At 44.5% G+C, this 8,384-nt stretch overlaps 1 pseudogene; it reads left to right on the forward strand.

Moving 5' to 3' along the window:
* Positions 1 to 375: 375 nt before the first annotated feature.
* Positions 376 to 485, forward strand: LOC119233218 (U2 spliceosomal RNA; annotated as a pseudogene).
* Positions 486 to 8,384: the final 7,899 nt, after the last annotated feature.

Raw genomic sequence — 8,384 nt, forward strand, 5'->3', positions numbered from 1 at the left:
TCAACACAAGAAAATCAACTAATGTAATATGCCACATTAATAGAAAGAAGGAAAAATAACATCTGATGTTCTCAATTGATGCAATAATAGCACTATGATAAAAACATTCAGACAACTAGGAAGAGAATGGTTTTTAAAGATTTATCTATTTATGCATACAAGAACTGGGGTAAGGACAGAGGTGTGGGGGGCGTGAGGATTCACCAGAGACAGAGTGGGGAACAAAACAGGCAGATCCACTGAAATACACTGGAACAGCGGGTGAGTTAGGAGAGGTCTGCTGTGCCATGTGGGTAGCTCCCTGGCCGGGGATCGAACTCATGCTGCAGTGGCTGCAGACAGCTTCATAGGTTGCGTCTTAACCCCTTGCACACAATCGCTTCTCGGCCTTTTGGCTAAGATCAAGTGTAGTAACCCCTTGCACTACCAGGGAGGCCAAAATGGCATTTTTTTTACATGATAAAAGAAATTTATGAAAACCCACAAGCAGCATCATGGCCAAAGGTTAAGGACTGAGCACCTTCCCCTTACAAAGATGGCTAGTTTCACCACTGCTAGTCAACAATGTACTGAGATTAGAACCAGAGCAATGAGACAAGATAAAGAAATAAAAGACATTCAGTTGAAAGGGAAGAAGTAAAACTATCTCTATTCACAGTTGACATGATCCTATACATGAAAAATCCTGATGAATCCATAAGACAACCAGAGCTAATAAATGAACTCAGCAAAGTTGCAGGGCACAAGCTCAACACAAGAAATGAATTGTGCTTTTATACGCCTGCAATGAATTCTTAGATATGACACCAGAAACAAGAGCAACAGAAGGAAAAATAGATAAATCTGACATCATTAGACATAAAACATTTGTGCATCAAAGGATACTTTCAAGAAAACAAAAAGACAATCCACATGGGAAAATGTATTTGTAAGTCTGATAAAGATAAATATCCAGAATATATAATGAATTCCTAAAACTCAACAACAAAAAGACAACCCTATTTATTTATTTAGTTTTAAAGATTTATTTATTTATGCATACAAGAGCTGGGGTACAGGCCAGAGATGTGTGGTGGGGTGAGGATTCACCAGAGCCAAAGCAGGGAACAGAACAGGCAGACTGACAAAATACACTCTGAGGGGAGCAGCAGGCACGGCAGGAGAGGTCTGCGCACCATGTGGGATCTTGCCCGGCGGCCTGGGATTGAACTGGTGCTGCAGAGGCTGCGGGCAGCTTTGTAGCCCAGCGCTCAACCACTGTGACACAGGGGAGGCCCAAAAAAACAAATCTTAAAAAAAAAGAATGTGGGCAAATTGGAACATTTTCTTCCTGCATTGTTAATGGAGATGTAAAGTGGTAAATTTGCTGTGGTAAACAGTCTAACTGTTCCTCAATAAGTTAAAAATAGAATTGGCCTATGACCCAGCAATTCCACTCCTAGGTATTTACCCAAAAGAATTTGAAATAGAGACTCAGATGCTTGTATGCCAATGTTGACAGCAGTGTTACAGTAATCAAAGTGTGGAAACAAACCAAATGCCTAGCAGTGTTTGAATGGATAAAGAAAATAAGGTCTTACACATGCAATGAGAAAATAGCCACAAAAAGGAATGAAGTTCAGGGCCTCCCCAGAGACTCAAGGGGTTAAGCACAGCATTATGAAGCTATCTGCAGCACAATTTCGATCCCAGGCGGGCCAGGGACCTACCCACATGGCGCCGCAGACCTCTGCTGTCTCGCCTGCTGCTCCCCTCAGCAGTGTGTTTCGTCAGTCTACCTGTTCTGCTCCCCATTCTGTCTCTGGTGAATCCTCTCACGCCCAGCCGCCCCTTCCCGCCCCGCCCCACCCCGCACCTCTGGCCTGTACCCCAGTTCTTCTATGTATAAATAAATATATCTTAAAAAATAGAAAGAATGAAGTTCAAACACACTGTACAACACCAATGAACCTTGGAAACAATGCTAAGTTAAAAGTCAGACATACATCTAGAATAGGCAAATCCAGGAGGAAGGGGGATGAGGAGGTGCTGCTTAATGAGGACAGTTTCAGTTTAGGGTGATGAAAACGTTTTTGAAAATAGTGGTCCTGGCTGCAAGGCACAGAATTTAATGAAAGTCACAGAATTGCGCATTTTAAAATAGTTAAACGGTAAATTTTATATTCTCTATAATTTAAATCCCTATCAAAACCACAGTGAGATAGCATTTCACACCTAATGGGAAAGCTCTGCTAAAAAAGAGAGAAAGAACGAAAGTAAAAAAAAAAAAAACCGGAATTTGCCCAGTTACATATCCATGTTATCTGTACTAACACTTTTTTCAAGGAGACACAGTCTTAGGAAAGATCGGAAAGGTACGGACATAGGCGTAGCAGTTAGGAGGACAGAATTTCAGGAAGTTTGGATTTTTTTTGTCCTGAATCTTCACACTTTTCTGAACTTTCCAGAGAGAATTCTACCTGTAGCAGGAGAGAAGTAAGGGAGAGTAGAAAGGCCGGGAGAGTGAGAGCAGAGCCCAGGGGGAAGGGCAGCAGGGCCGGGGAGGCTGGAGGCGAGGAGAGAGGGGCGCCCCGCCCTTACCCGCAGCTGTGCGGCCGGAGTTGGGGCGCCCGCGCCTGGCGGCGGCCGGGGCTGCGGCGGCCGGCGGGCTGGCGCCGGGTCCCCCGACAGGCGGGGCAGGACCCGTGGCGGCCCAGCCCCGGCTCCCAGCCCCCCGCAGGCCCTTCCAGCCGACGCCGCAGCCGCGGTGGCCGCAGGGCAGGCCGGTGGGCCGGGAGAGCAGCCCGCGGCGGAGGCTGCAGCCCAGGCGGACCCCCGCCAGCCGCGCGGGGTCGGCCCGGCCCGCGCCCAGGCGCGCCGGCACCAACACCCGCGGGGCGCGCGAGCAGAGCCCAGCCCGGGCAGCGCGTCCGCGCCTGTGTCTCCGGCTCCTGCCTCGTTCCTCCGCGCCTTTCGCCGTCCTCGCCTTTCCTCCGCTCCAATCTCCGCCCTTTTCCATGTCTCCCGTCCTGCGGGGGGCCGCGCCCGAGCGTCACCGCCCAGCCCGAAAGCAACTCGCCCCAAGCCGCTAGGAACACGCTGATACCCCAAATTCGCCTTAAGCTCGACGCCCCTCCCCATTAAAATTAAAACCCGACACTCTTAGGGGAAAGCGGGAAAGAGAGGGAGGCTTCACTTCCAGAACTCTCTTCTGCGCCCCGTAGGGGCCGCCCAGCCTCGGTAAGAAGCTGCAGGGGGTCAGGGTCACCCTGCGCGCAGAGCTGGGAAGCAGGTGGAAAATGCCAATCGATGTCCAGGCTCCACTCCCGGGAAAGTCTGATTTCTTTGTCTGGGGTGGCTTCCTGCAAGGGTGTGCGGTTTTGTTTTTAAATGTATGGCATGGGTTTTGAAATCCTTCCGCAGACGATTCAAAAGAGAAATCAAAGTGGAGTGACTGAAATCGGCTAGCAAACGCTGAAGGGGGCCGCTGCCTCCTTACTGCCCTCCGCTGGCTGAAAGCACAGTGCTGGTCAGGCATGGAACGAAAACACTAGAAAGTGTGTTTTCATGAGGCAGCCGGCCTGGACCTACTTGGACTACATTTTCCCTCCTCTCCTCTTCCAGTCCTAGGCGCCTTGTGGCCAGTATACAACGGAGCTGGAAGGGCATCATATCTGACCCAAAGAGGCAAAGACGTTCTAGGTTCACATAACAATAAATTAGTAGCAGAATCCTTGCCTCTCTGATGTGTTGAAATGAACCAACAACTTCTTATACTTTCTTTAAAGATTTATTTTATTTATTTATGCATAGAAGAGCTGGGGTGTAGTTCAGAGGTGCGGGGCTGGGAGGGTATGTGAGAGGATTCACCAGAGGCAGAGTGAGAAGCAGAACAGGTAGATCTATTGAAATACACCGTTAAGGGGAACAGCGGGCAGGAGGAGAGGTCTGCTGCGCCATGTGGGTTAGCTCCTTGGCTGGGGATCGAACTCTGGCATCAGCCGGTGATAGCATGATAGTGCTGAGACTTACCCCCGTGCCACCAGGGAGTCCCTGTTATTCTTTCTTTTACCCCATCTTGCAGGTACCAGATAATAAAAGCAGGTACCAGATAACAAAAACGTGTGGCTACTTTGGAAATGGCAGGGAATAGTGTTTAACACAGTTCCTCAAAGTCTCCAGCTCTTTTCCTTTCTAAGCACCTGGTGAGATTAGCACTTCTCTGACCCACATGACATACACAGAAATAATTCTCGTTGACTTCACAGCAGTTATAAAGGTGTGTAAGTCATTGAATTCCTTTCTGCCAGCTGCCCTGACTGTGGAAATGAAACCATCATCTGGTGGCTTGGATCTCTGAGTAGCTAAGAGGAGCAGACACTAAGGACTCACCCTTGAGTTATGGTTAATATACTGAGATTTAGTGGGTGCTTGTTGCTGCAGCATAACTCAGCCTTTCCTGATTGACCTGGATTTTGTTCCAGAGTCTCCTTCTTTGGACTAAATCTATAGCTTCTTTGGCCCGTCTCCTCTCCAAAAAATAAGCAAGATACCAAATACTTAGGCATGCTCAACTCTTCCATGTTGAAAAAGAAAATCTCTCTTGATAGAAGCCTCCCTCTAGCTCTCCTTCATTTCTTTACATAGTCAAGTTTCTTGAAAATAGATTAACCAATGGTCTTCACACTTTTCTACTTGGAAATATTCTAAAAGTTTGTTTTGTACAAAACACACAGTGATTTCCAAAAAAGGGGAGTGGGGTAAGAGAAGTCAGCCCTAGCTATAAAAATGTGTGAATAAAGTCTTCATTTAAGTTGGAAATACTTTAATTGCTTTATCTTCTTGCACTTGTATTTTCATTTCACTTTCTCCATAGAATACAGTTCTATGGTAATTTATTTTCTGCATGAAAGTCTATCATTTTGTAATGATTTTATCACCTTATAATATTTTTCTGTGTGGCTATATTAAAATTAAAAATCTTTTTACTTCTTATAACAAAAAGGCCCTCATTAATTTTTCCTACTGAACTGAATGATCATTACGATTATTACCAATCAAAACAAAACATACATTGCACATTTATATACATAACTATGAAACAAAAGTAAAAATTTTGTTGGGATAATAGCTCTTAATGAGAGGGACTGGTTTCTTTTAAAAATGTATTTATCTGTGATTGAACATTATATTTTTTTCTCCCTAGCATTATTGAGATATATGTTTATGGTATATATTGTAGTCATTTGATACAAATATATAGCTAAATGATTACCAAAATAAGGTTAGTTAACACCTTCAATACCTCACATACTTACCTTTGTGTGTGTGGTAAGAACATTTAAGATCTACTCCCTTAACAACTTTCAAGTATACAATATAGTACATTAACTATTTTAGATCCGGGCCTCCCAGGTCGCGCAGCGGTTCAGCACTGGGCTGCGAAGCTGCCCGCAGCCTCTGCAGTGCCGGTTCGATCCCCAGCCACAGGGTGAGGGTTCCACATGGCGCGCAGACCTCTCCTGCCGCCCGCTGCTGCCCTCAGCAGCGTATACTCTTATTCCTGAATATATTTTTTTCTAGATTTCTGACTTAAGGATTTTTTTCTTTCCAGCACTTTAAAGATGTCTTTTAACTTCCTTGTGGTCTCCATTGTTTCTGACAAGAAACGGTATTTCCTTGTATATAGTGTATCATTTTTCTCTAGCTGTTTTCAAGATCTTTATTTGACAGATTGGTGAGAATGTGCTGGGCTGTGGTTTTCTTTGTATTTATCCCACTTAAAGTTTACTGGACTTCTTGAGTCTCTACATGTTTTTCACCAAACTTAAAAACATTTTAATCCATTTATTTTCAATGTTTTTTCTGCCCTAATATCTCCTGTTATTTGGGACTCCACTTATATGGAATTACAGCTTTTGATATTGTCCCACAGGTCACTGAGGTGTTCTTTTCACTTGTTCAATCTTCCCCCTCCTTTTTTCAGATCACATCATTTCTATTGCCCTATCTTCAAGTTGTTGAGCTGAAATTTTTTCACATACTATATTTTCAGTTCTAGATTTCCTCTTGGTTCTTATTTTAATAATTTCCCTTTTTCTGTCCAATATTCATATCCATTTATTCACTGTGATCATAATCTTTACTTACTGAGCATAATTAAAATTCCTGCTTACTAAAAAAAAATAAAAAATAAAAAATAAAATTCCTGCTTACTAATTCTAGTATCTGGGACATCTTAGAATAAATCTCTGTTGATTGATTTTCCTCTTACATATGATACATATTTCCTCCTTTCTTTCCATGTCTACGAATTTTGGATTATATCTTGATATTGTGGAAGCTCTGGATTCTGTCTTGTTCCTCCAAAGGTGAGGTAGATTGTGTGGAGAACTCAGGGTTTCCCTTTTGTGTGCCTCTAATCCTCCCTTGCTTTCCAGATGCTACCATTATCCTAAACTCTGCCCTCTATTTTTCGCTCAGTAAAACCGAAGGTTTCCATCAGACTTTTAGTGAAACTCATAGAAACTCACTTATGCCATTCCTTGCTTCCTAGTGCCAGCTCCTCTCCAGTTTCTGACTGCTGTGAATTAGAAGTCTTTAGATGATTGTGTGGTATAGTCCATACAGAGCTCTGAGTGTTATTTGTGTAATGGTCGATCTATTTGGAGATACTCCAAACTATTGGAAGCAGAACCTCCTCCAGTATAACCTGTTCTTTCTTACTACTTCTCCCAACAATCTGTACTCTAGCCATACTCAAATATTGAAGTTTCCAGAACAGGCCATATTCTTTCTTGTCTCTGGTATACTTCTTTTCCTTTTTCTGCTTTCCCATACCCCACTCCAAGTAGCTTCTGCTTTATTCTTCAGTATTCAGCATAGGTATCCCTCTTGTAGAATTTTATTAGTCAGGACTGATTCAGGTTACAGAAACTTCCTTTGCTGACAAGTCAAAAAGTGAGGGGCCTCCCTGGTGGCGCTTAAGATGCAACCTATGAAGCTATCCGTAGCCACTGCAGCACAAGTTCAATCCCCAGCCACGGAGATACCCACATGGTGCAGCAGACCTCTCCTGACTTGCCCGCTGCTCCCCACAGCAGTGCATTTCAGTCAATCTGCCTGTTCTGTTCCCCCCCCCTCTGTCTCTGGTGAATCCTCTCACCTGCCACACCTCTGGCCTATGCCCCAGGTCTTGTATTCAAAATATAAATAAAATCTTTTTTTTAAAAAAAGGGAGGGGGATTTAGTGTAAGAGTACAGAGATTACCTCAAACCCCAAAACAGCAATCCAGTGAGGCCTCAGGAACCAACTAAAACCGGACACTGCATTTCACTGGGACTTTATCTCCATTTCTGGTGTCTGCTCTCTGCCCATCTGAGGGACTCCTACTCTTAAAATTCCAGTTTCCTCCTAAAGGTAGCTTTGTTAGTGCCCATTTATTTCTCTTTCTTCCCTCTATATCTTAAATTCCTTAAGAGTGGAACTATTACTTTATTGACTTTCTTGTTCCCTGAACTGGGCAGAGTACAACACAGTTTCACAGGAGGTTAAGAAAAAAAGGCAGGGCCTCCCTGGTAGCACAGGGGTTAAAGTCTCAGAGCTATCAAGCTATTGCCAGCCACTGTGACATGAGTTCAATCCCCAGCCAGAGAGCTAACCCATATGGCGCAGCAGACCTCTCCTGTCTTGGCATGCTGTGCCCCTCAGCAGTATATTTCAGTAGATCCACTTGTTCTGTCCCCACTCTGTCTCTGGTGAATTATCTCACCCCCCTGCACCTCTGGCCTACACTCCAGTTTTTGTATGCATAAACAAATAACAATAAATCCTTTTTTTTAAAAAGGCAAACAAACTCACCATTATTATACAACTCAGCAAGTGTTGCAACATGTATTTGCAAGATGGTTTAGGAGCCGGAGGAGGAAGCAGCCATACCTCCACCTGGACATCAGGAAAGATGCCCAGTGATGTTCTCTGATTAGGGGTCAAAAAGAAAATCCCATAAAAAGCAAAGAATCTCTTAAAGACCCTCCCTATCCGTTGGGTCTTCGCAGAAATGAAGAATGAACACTTATGGTCTTTTCCCAAATCACTCCAAGAGACAAAGAATCATATAGTAGAGACCTTTTTCTAACATTTCAGCCACTGGGGAATTTTTGCAGTTCCTCTTTCCCATGTAGAGACCTCTGAACTTTTCTCCCCTCAGCATAGTGTTCCCTTCACTTCTCCAGCTAACCTCTCAACAGTTTTAAGGTTTTCATATCAAGGTCTCTTTCTGGAGAGGAAGGAAGTTTCCCTCTGGCCCTTCGTTAGTGAACCCTATTGCCACACACTTCCCAGCAGCCTGCACTTCCCCTTTGTGAATGTTGCCCCCGGCCCCCCCCCCCCCCCCCCCCCCCCG

Source organism: Talpa occidentalis, unplaced genomic scaffold (genome assembly GCF_014898055.3).
Source record: "Talpa occidentalis isolate TD23 unplaced genomic scaffold, MPIMG_talOcc4v2.1 talOcc4.7, whole genome shotgun sequence".
Lineage (NCBI taxonomy): Eukaryota > Metazoa > Chordata > Mammalia > Eulipotyphla > Talpidae > Talpa > Talpa occidentalis.